General features: G+C 42.6%; 1 protein-coding gene across 3 annotated transcripts in view; it reads right to left on the reverse strand.

Annotated features, from left to right (window-relative positions):
- Positions 1-3,469, reverse strand: part of LOC108553774 (thrombospondin type-1 domain-containing protein 4) — a 27,531-nt gene extending 24,062 nt beyond the window's left edge. Inside the window, exon 1 of one of the 3 annotated variants that reach the window (XM_017908813.1) lies at positions 3,430-3,469. The gene's annotated coding sequence lies outside the window, so the exon portion shown is untranslated. The other 2 variants (XM_017908809.1, XM_017908810.1) reach the window with 2 other exon arrangements.
- Positions 3,470-9,967: the final 6,498 nt, after the last annotated feature.

Raw genomic sequence — 9,967 nt, forward strand, 5'->3', positions numbered from 1 at the left:
TTTTACGTTTCTTATACACGACGCCCGAGTATGAAAGCTTAGAGTGGTAGTTTCTTTGTAGATGCGTAAAGAAATGGTGTTTAGAGTGACGTCCTTGACGACGTCGCAAAATCGGCGAGGAAGTCGAATCTTTGAATAATTTTTCTTGCTATTTATCGATATGCAAGATGCAAGTATATCATTTCTAATTTGAATTATAAAATAAGTATCTGCGAGGATAAAGAATATCTAATAAAATTCGCAGATGATTTCTTGACACTTCCTCTCGAAAATCTGATGGAAAAATCGAATCCACAGAGTGTGAATTTAGATAACATAATGCCCAGCACTTGGTGTGGTAAATGCGAGTTCGATCGATCGATCGAAAAATTATGCACGCCTCGCGATATAAATATAGGATTTTTTCTTTTTAATCGAGATTGTATCTGTTGTTCGGATAATGTTTATTAGCCTGCGTTTTCGTGTTGCTTTCTCAGCGTCATTGATAGAACGAACTCATAGCCACGTATCTCTATTCGAAAATCGTTCATCTGGGATATATTAGATCGCGTCGAGATCGATTGAAAACGTGGCGCGATAGCGTAGAAGAAAAGGCCGACAAAAAGCTGGATACACGTAAATTTACACGCGGGAAACGGTGCTTGAGTAGATTTAATTTTAGATAAACATTCGTCGTGGTACTTTGTTCGGTTTTTACGAGCGACGTTGGCTAATGTACTTGTAAAATATTATTCGTATGTACTCGTAACGTTCTTATGGAACGGTGCATTGAATCGGGAAACACGCTTTGTATTTGCGACCTGTTACACGCCGAACTTGCGGTAATTAAATTATTGCACGATTATTTATTAGTTTAGGTGGCGACGTGTAGCTGTATTAATTACGGGCTATGGTCGGTTAAATATCGCGAGTTAAGTGCGCTGTAAGTACGCGATAAGTAGCTGCGTTGCGGACGAATATGAATTATGGGTTGTGTATTCGGTAGCTGTCTGTGTATGTCGCTCGAACGAAATGGCGCCACGGTGTACGTTAATGGCGCAATATTTCAGAAAATGAGTCGACTATCGATCAATCGGTGTCGCAATACGAAGACGAAGTACCGGCAAGTGTAAATCCCCGAAGATCGGGAAAACATTTTTGTTCGTTCTTTTTTTAAAGCTATCCAACAAGTTGCAATTTGCAATTTCTTTATATTATATTTACATATATATCACTGGCTATTAAAAATAACTACTTAAAAATAATTAATTTATATCGAATACTTAACTCGCGTAATTTATGTACTTACACAAAGATATTATTTTATATCCCGATATAATTTAAATAAACGTCGTCCGACGTTTCAAAGATGGAATGAACAAAATTTGTTTGCGTAATACATGTATATTATATATTTATATGTTTGTTGGATTGCCGGTTTGCGTATTCGTTATTAATACTGAATTCATCGGTTAATTAGAAAATGGTGAACAGTCTCGTCAAACAGCTTCTACTCTTCTCGTCACGCTGTCTATTTTTCCACGACTGCTGTTTACTGGACCGCGTTACTTTATTACAGCGAAAACACGGAGGAAAGAATGCCACCATTCCGATGGATCTACTTACGCAAGTGTCGGTATAACGCGGACCATCGTTTATTTTTACGATTATCGACCCGCTGGGATCGTGATCTATTAATACGCGTTTGTGAAAAGACCGATCGGCGGAAAAACGATTTTCTAGCAGAAGAGAATGCTCCTCCAACAGACATTAGCTCCACCTCGTGTTATTCGATAGCCACGTTCTTACGTTTTCACGATGATGGACGAGTCGTGGGTTTTATAACAAACTGGTGACGACAGTCCCGATTTAAGGGCACGCTGAAATACTTCTGTTTTCATTTCTTTCCAAAATTATCACACCGAAGAAAGATCTAACCCCTTTTATTTCCCTTTTCACCCTGTGCATGCTGCGAACCGTGAACATCAAAGCTACGCGATAAGTGGAACGCGAAATTATTCACCGAAGAGAAGAGGAAAAATAATTGGAAGAAATGTAATAAATAATTATCAAGCCATCGATAAGCATACTTAATCGAGTAGTCAGACCTCTACGCGGCTGCGTAATTCAAAAGCTACGTACCCTTGAATCTACATTCTGTAACTCTTATTTCATCCACTTAACGTTATACTACCGTATTTTATTACCACATCGCTGTCACCAAGCAGTCTACTCACGACGGTCATTAGCTGCCAGCTTTCGGATCAAAGCGAGAAACTCTGATTAATAACGATCCCGCTGCTCGTAAAGAAACGAAGCTCGGTTTCAGATGGTCGAACAATGTTAGTAATCACGTTTTACCGTGTTAACGTAACAGCTTCCGGAACGTGAGAACGAAATTCACGTGCAAAGAGGGGCACAAAGTCAAGGCCGCTTGCATTGGTCCACGAAAATAGCAGTGGAAGTCGTCAAAGGGGCCGTAAATTTAGATTTGTGTGGCACAAAGTGCTTTAGGCTGTTCCGTGTATGTTGTGATAGAAAAAGAATCTCGGCGGTGCCGTGGCGGCGTGAAGGAAAAAAGATTATGGCTGTCTGGCAGGGCAAAGAGGTTCACGTCATAGTTTATCGGTCGCGGAATTCTTCGTCGCGTTCCTGGTCTGGCACGATTTACAGAAACATTCGGCACTTTAACGACCCCCCACCGGCCACGTGTCCTTTACAAGTCCCGATCTTGCCAGTTCAATTTGTTCACCCGTTCTACCACGACAGACTACAGTCGCGAGGCTTAGAAAGTCCGTCTAATCGCGGGAATTCGATTACCTCTGAACTTGGAATGGTTCCCCGTGGAATTCGATTGAACGACGAGTTGGCTAGACGCCGCGAAAAAATCGTGTCTGGCGTGGACCAACATAGAATCCGGTACAACCCCACGACCCCGATGTAAAAAAAGAATAAAGTCGCGAGATCAATTTGTCAGGACGATCCTCGAATTCCGATTAAAAATACGTGGTCCGTAAGCGGAAACGAAATCCAACAGAACAGCTCCGACAATCGTAAACCGGGAAATCGTGGAATTCCGAGACAATCGATTCCTCGAGGAACCACTGGGAGAACGAACTATTCGAGAATCGGTATCGGTATCACTGAGAACACAATGTATCACCTGCAACGAACTACTCGGTGATCGAACGAGTTATGCAGAAAATTACGAGACGAGATGGAACATGGAACGTCTACGGAATGTCAAACCACTTGATAATTGCTGACTCGTTTCCCTCGAAACGTCTCGACACTCCCTCGAATCTCTGCCGCGATAACAAAGTTCACCAAAAATTAATCGAACGACGATCCAATCGACAGACGAGTTCACGATGCGCACTGATCGGTTGGCCGATCTTCGAGAAAATGAGAAGCTGCAGGCACGGTAGCGTGCTGCATGTTACAGAATACCGAGAGGCGAGTTCCTCTGTCGTGCTTTACAGAGGTGTCGTGCCGAACTGACGGCTCCCGTCGGTGGAGGATCGACTTTATACAGCGGTGTGTCTCGCGCTGCTCTATGAACGCAGCTTTAGGGGCCTCCACCTTTGTCTGTCACCTGACCACGCCACGCTTCCGATCGCATCTCTTTCCGATCCTTCCGTTTACCTCTCTTCCCACTTTTTTCCCCTCTTTTTTCCATCTCAGGCGCCGTTTCTTATTGGCATCCGGTCCGGAGTCGCTGCAAAACGGATCGAGACGGCAAAGGAAATCGGCGAATTATTAAGAGGAATGGAATTTTGAGAGCTTGACTCATGTCGAGTTTTTTAAAAGCGTATAATGGCAATTGAGAACGGAGGCTTTTAGCCTGCACGGTTTTCTAGTGGATTTTTTCTTCCCTTTTTATTCCGATCACGAGTTGACCATGTATTTTTATTTTCTTTTTTTTAGACCACCTTTTTTTTTAGATTTAGCAAAGCTGGCTTAGAAAGTAATAGAAGAGTGGCAGTGGCCGGAGGAAGAGATTCGTCGTGTCGGTTTTTCTTCCTTTTAATTTTTCGCTGGAAATTTTCTCCGAAAAATCCAGTAAGAATAGCGAACGTATGGTTACGGATCGACGGATTAACCTTAATCGGCTCGTCCTTTTTAGCGACAAAATGGAAAAAGGGAAGAGGGAAGAGTGTCGTCCCCTTTCGCGTGAACTTTTTCTCGATAATGGATTTTTAACGCTGGCGAACGACCCGGTGTAGATCGTCGGGAGTAAAAGTAGCGGAGAATTAAGTGCTCCTTATAATGGTTGTTTATCGCGAAAGGAGCTTACGTGGATGTATAGCCGGGTTAACAGGCTTGTTTGTACCGTTGTGTCGCGATCGCTTTTTTGTAAACTCTCCTGACTAGGTGGTGACCGGAGGGTTAACTAATTTTAGTCCCATAATTCAGAACACACTAAAACTCGTGCATCGGTGAAACCAAATACCGAGAGATCCTGCCACGTCATAGTCACTTCTCGAACATCGTACTTCACCGACTCCATTTTCTCGATTTGCAAATTGCAAATCCCTTATTTTCATATTAATTATCCAGGAAACGATAATGCATAATCGCATTGCTCTATTTCCAACGAGAGAGCATTTTATAGGAACTTTTTGTCGACATTATCGAGCAAATTGTTTATTCTTTGAGTGGACTCCTGTATAATTCCCAAGCAGACTGTATATTCTCAGGAACTATTTTCAGCGAAATTAACATAAATTACCTTGAATTTGCAATCGAAGTTTTATTGATTTTTTTGCAAAGTATTCTTCTCATCGAGATAAACTTCTCGTTCAAAGATATACTAATTATTCGTAAAATATTAACCGATATATCGAACCTCGATTTTCTCCAATTACTTTATCGCGAATAACGTTATTAAGATTAAAAACGTGAAATAATTTAAGAAAAAAGATTTCTTCCATAATTCTTCGTCTTCGCTATCCCGTTTTCTCGCATTTTAAAACGTTGTTTCTGAAATATTCGTCAAGTACGAGAAACATTATCTTCAGCTTCCGACTCCTGTAAATTATATCTTTCCCGATATAACAAATATCGTCTCGAGTTTAATACACGCTTGCAACGTTTGTCTCCGCATCGACGTCGTTCGTTTCAGTGGCGTTGAAAATCGATCCTATAAATATCGTTCAATAATATCGAAAACCGATGTCACCGCGTCTAGTAGTTCTAATGCCGGCGAGGATCGAGCGAAACGGAGAAGCGACGATTCGACGATGCAACGTGGTTAGTCCCCTCGCTTCCCGGAGGAAAAAGGGAGCATACCGAGCAACCGGTCGTAAGAAAAGATCGCGATGATACGAAACGTGGATATAACGCGTAATCGTAGTTATGGACGCATCCTGAATAACGTTAAATATTTATATTATCAAGCGGATCGGTATCATCCCTCGAACCGGTGTTTCGCGATCTTCTCTATGGCGTATCGATCGATTCGATGGATTGCGCTTTGCACGAAAAACCGACCTCTTTCTCCTCGGTTAAATTCTTTTCAATTTAAACCTAAATTTTCCAAACCCAAGTTGGAACTCGATCATTGCCAGACGTTGTCCTTCCGTTCAGCCGATTATTCATGATTTTACGCCCGAGTCTCGGTTATCTGAATTTTGTTCAAACAGAGCTTTAATTGTTTAGCAAAACGTAACCTTCGAATTGCAAATTCGAAGGCACGAGGTAATATTTTGAACAGTGCGGTGTACAAATAACTTCCACTCATCAGTTCCTGTCACTAACGAGTGATGTCTGAAATCGGTATTACGGACTTTAGAACGAAACGCATAAAGATTCTGTCATGCTTCTGGAATTTTAATCGCGGTAAAAAAAGCGAAAAATAATTTCGAATCTGTGTCAAGATTGAACGCGAAGAAGGAAATAAAAACGATAGCTGTTTTTCCCGATTATTTTGAATAAAAATCGCTTCCTCCATATCGTTTTATTGCATCAATAAATATTCTTATCGAAGACAATATTTGCCACGCGAACGATACTTTTCATGGACACAGCGTCATGCACGTAACACGATATTAATCTGAAATATGATACCAACATTTCACACTACTTAAACTCACATACGCACATTAGAATCGCGTCTCCTTGCATTGTGATACTTTCATCTAATACCGTGCAATAATAGCAGCACCATAATAGCTCCTATATCTCGAGTCCTGCGTTGCGTAACCTTCGCGAAATTCGCGTATGGCCGAGATTATAATTACCTGCTTCGCAGAACACCTAATGCAACGACGTTGCTTGACCATCGCGACGTCAAGACCTCCAGCGTTCTGTTTCCCTCGAATTATTTATCACCTAATCGAGCCTGCTGCCACTCTGAAATATATCATCACGAGTGTTTGTACCGTACTTCGAGTGGCCACCATCGATTTATTATCCTCGTACAATGTTCCCGTTGATCGCGTTTACTCCGATATTTCCAAGATGTGCCATTTCGATCCATCGCTAGAACAGGCCGCAAAGCAGCCATACAATGATATCAAACGGCCCATAGAGCACGTAAGCACCCTTTACCGCGAGTCACGATTACGAATTAATCAAGCTGACTCGAATCCTCGAAAAACGGCACGTCACGTCCTCGCGTCTCTATCCAGGTACACCTGGAAGTGACCGATAATCAGAGATCGATATCGCTGACGTTGGCCCGAGTACTCTCTAATTTCCGACGAAATTACGATCCATGGATCAATGGGACCGTTTATTATATACCTGTTCCGGTTCTTGGCTGGATAGCTGGTAATCGGGTAGTCTCCAGGCCGATCGATCTAACTCCTTCGTGCTGAGATTCGACTGAATCTCCGACAAACGAAATCCTCGCCACTGGGTCTCTTCTCGATCCACAGTCTGATCTGTCCACGCGACGTCGGAGCTGGCCGGTGGATCGGTAATTAGCGATTTCTCAGCGGTGCCGATCTAATTTTCCAGCGAGCAAATTATCGAGTGGCGCGTAGATAGAATTAGCCGCGTCGGTCTGGCTGATATCGCTAAATTGCTGCATTCCTACGAGACGTTCGGAGTGCATCTCCCTCGTTATATCATCATCGTTCATCAGCCTCTGGTCTACGCGGCGCGTCGTATAAATATATCGCGTTTGGATCATCCTCTTGATCCCTAGTGCACGCGCGCGCCGCCACGCCGCGCGTATTTGTGAACGAACCGGCGAATTTCGGTTAACCCGATTGGTAATATCATCATTGGTGGTTTATTTCATCGAACTGGGCCAATTCCAATGGCACGCACCTCCTAACATGAGAGAATCCAGCGATCTAACGATCAACGTCTCGACCTGAGCTATCGCACGCTCGTACCACGTGTACGTCAATTTCGAATGTCGCCGTTCCTTCTCGTTTACTCTAATCAATCGTGATTTAGGTACAGGCGCGAACGATATTTTATAATTTAAATATACATCCCGCGATTTAATCTTGAACGCGATTCCGAGGAGCTGCTTGTTAGCCTTTAAATTTCAGAGTTCCCGCGAACCGGTGCAATATATTTCAAGACCTTTCCGAGCCTGTTAAGGCACGTAAAAACGGGCGCAAGAAGGTGGAATGCTAAATATAAAGTGGGAAAGTGTATAACGAGCAATAGGGAAGCACAAAAAATGGCGGATCCGAGGCAGAAAGGACAGCGGTAACAGCGGAATAATGGAGCAAAACGACGCAGAGGCGTTATGAATGATGATCAGAATCAAATTTAGCTGGCTGAAGACGAAAAGGGATGAAAGGCTGGCGGGAAAGGAATCTTAGGAAGGGAATTAAAGCGATTCGCGGTGCAGTAAGAAAATCAGACGAGATCAAGAGCGGATTCGCCTTGATGACATTCGCGATTAACGCGAGTCTCATGGCGAATCCTGCAAACGGCAATGGCGTTCCTCTAGATGGTGCATCGTGCATCGAAGATTGAAAACAAATGTAACGTTTATCTTTGTTTCACAGCGATGTCCGCCTCTTTATCGATGAAAGCCAGTTCGGCATTAAGTGCATAAAGTAATAACGATCGGTGGGACGGTAACGTGGAATAAATGTAGAGATTATTTATGAAAATCACAGACATTTTCTTTGGATCGATTCCACGCTTTCGAACGATGAAACAAGATACGCTATTACCCGTAATATCTGTAGCTTATGTGTTTTATGCGTCAAATATTTGTGCGAATTTATTGCACTCGGGGAACGGATGCACTTTGGAAATTGAATTTTCGTCATTAAGCGTTTTACATATTTTGCACCGTGTATGGGATCGATCAAAGACCGAGGGTCGCTGTTTTATTTCCTTCCTACGACGGAGTTATTAGGGAAATCTTCTCCTAATTAGTCTTTGATCCTAGTTTGTTTATTGGGACGCTTTACAGGCCGTGTTAAAAGAAGCTGTTACTTCTGGATATGGGCAATAAAATTTTATGGGAATCAAAATATGTACTTTATGATCGCGAACATGTGTTAACCTTTTCCTTAAGAGACATCGCTTCTCGTAATACTTACGTAGTCGACCGCATATTTATGCGTGAAATATAAAATAATATTAATAGCGCGTCGAAACGGGGAAGTAATTATTTTTAGGAAAAATCCAACGCCATAATGTTTACTTTTCATTCGTCAGAATTTTCATGTTTATCGTTTCTGCGTCCACTCAGCATCGAGATATTTTTAAACGAGTACACTTCTTTCCCCACCGAAATAGCTACTAAACCGTGTTAAAGCAATTGGACACAATTATACAAAGCAACGGCTACCTGCTTTTTTATCATCTCCGTTGGCACCGTGTCGTTGACTCGATGACACGATCCATTGGTATCATTAACGTTGCGTCATAATTGTTCCACTGAAGCGAGAACGATCGATTGATTTACACGTTGAATAACCAACGGAACAGGAGCAAACCGTGCTCCGCGTCTACGACGAAATATCGCTTCCATTTTGCCGTGTCTAAATGTCCAATCGACGTTTCGCGTGTCCATGATAATTTAAAACGTCGCTGTCGCATTAACGAAATGTGTAAATGTCCAATCGACGTTTCGCGTGTCCATGATAATTTAAAACGTCGCTGTCGCATTAACGAAATCTCGAAATGTCTGTTATGTTAAGCTACGCGTCTCGGTAGCAAAATTTTAGATTACACGAAACGCGAGGAACATGCAAATATCGGCGAATGGCGTGCCTTTCGCTAATAAATGTTCGATTAATAAGCGTCTGCGTGGACATTAAATTAGCCCGAACGGCATTAAATTCGATGTAAAAATTTTAATCGACCACGTAACCGTTCGATAACGTTTCATAGCCAAGTGGAAAGCTCGATATTTAACATTTAAGACGCATTTTGTGCTTCTTCTGGAAATTCCACGACTCGCGTACCTCTGGCTGTTCGGTGATCACGTGTTATTCTACTCGCCTAATTTATCGAGTTGTAAATCAGTGTAACGACGAAGGTTCCATTAATAGGCTAAGCTGTCCGTCATCGTCCTTTAAGCGAAACGATTCTCGCGGAAACTTTCATTATGCAACCGATTTTTCCCTTTTTCCTCGTCGCTACCGTGCCATAATGATCACGTTCGTCGGTCGACAGAGAGAAGCAACGCGTGCAGCGTCGCCAGCGCCGCATACCTCGAGGAACATCGTCCGTTTTAATAGCGACTACCGTTCGCCTAAGTATCTCGAAGCTAGGGCAAATCTTTTCGACTTTGATATTACCAGCTCTAATTTCTGGGATGGATCCGGTGGATCGATATTAACTGCAACCGCGTACGTATCATTCAGAAGCCTAGATTGCAGTAATTGCACGCAATTTACCTTGCGAATCGCATAAATAGTTTCTTTGTAAGCCGAGCCGTGCAACTTTTATCTGCGTAACGCGCTTAGAAGTATCTTGACGCGATGCAGCATCGCGGTTGCTCCAATTTTTCCAAGATTCGCTGACTGTTATTTATTAAGGCATGGAAATAAACGGGCAA

Source organism: Eufriesea mexicana, unplaced genomic scaffold (genome assembly GCF_001483705.2).
Source record: "Eufriesea mexicana isolate 0111107269 unplaced genomic scaffold, ASM148370v2 scaffold13082, whole genome shotgun sequence".
Classification (NCBI taxonomy): Eukaryota; Metazoa; Arthropoda; class Insecta; order Hymenoptera; family Apidae; genus Eufriesea; species Eufriesea mexicana.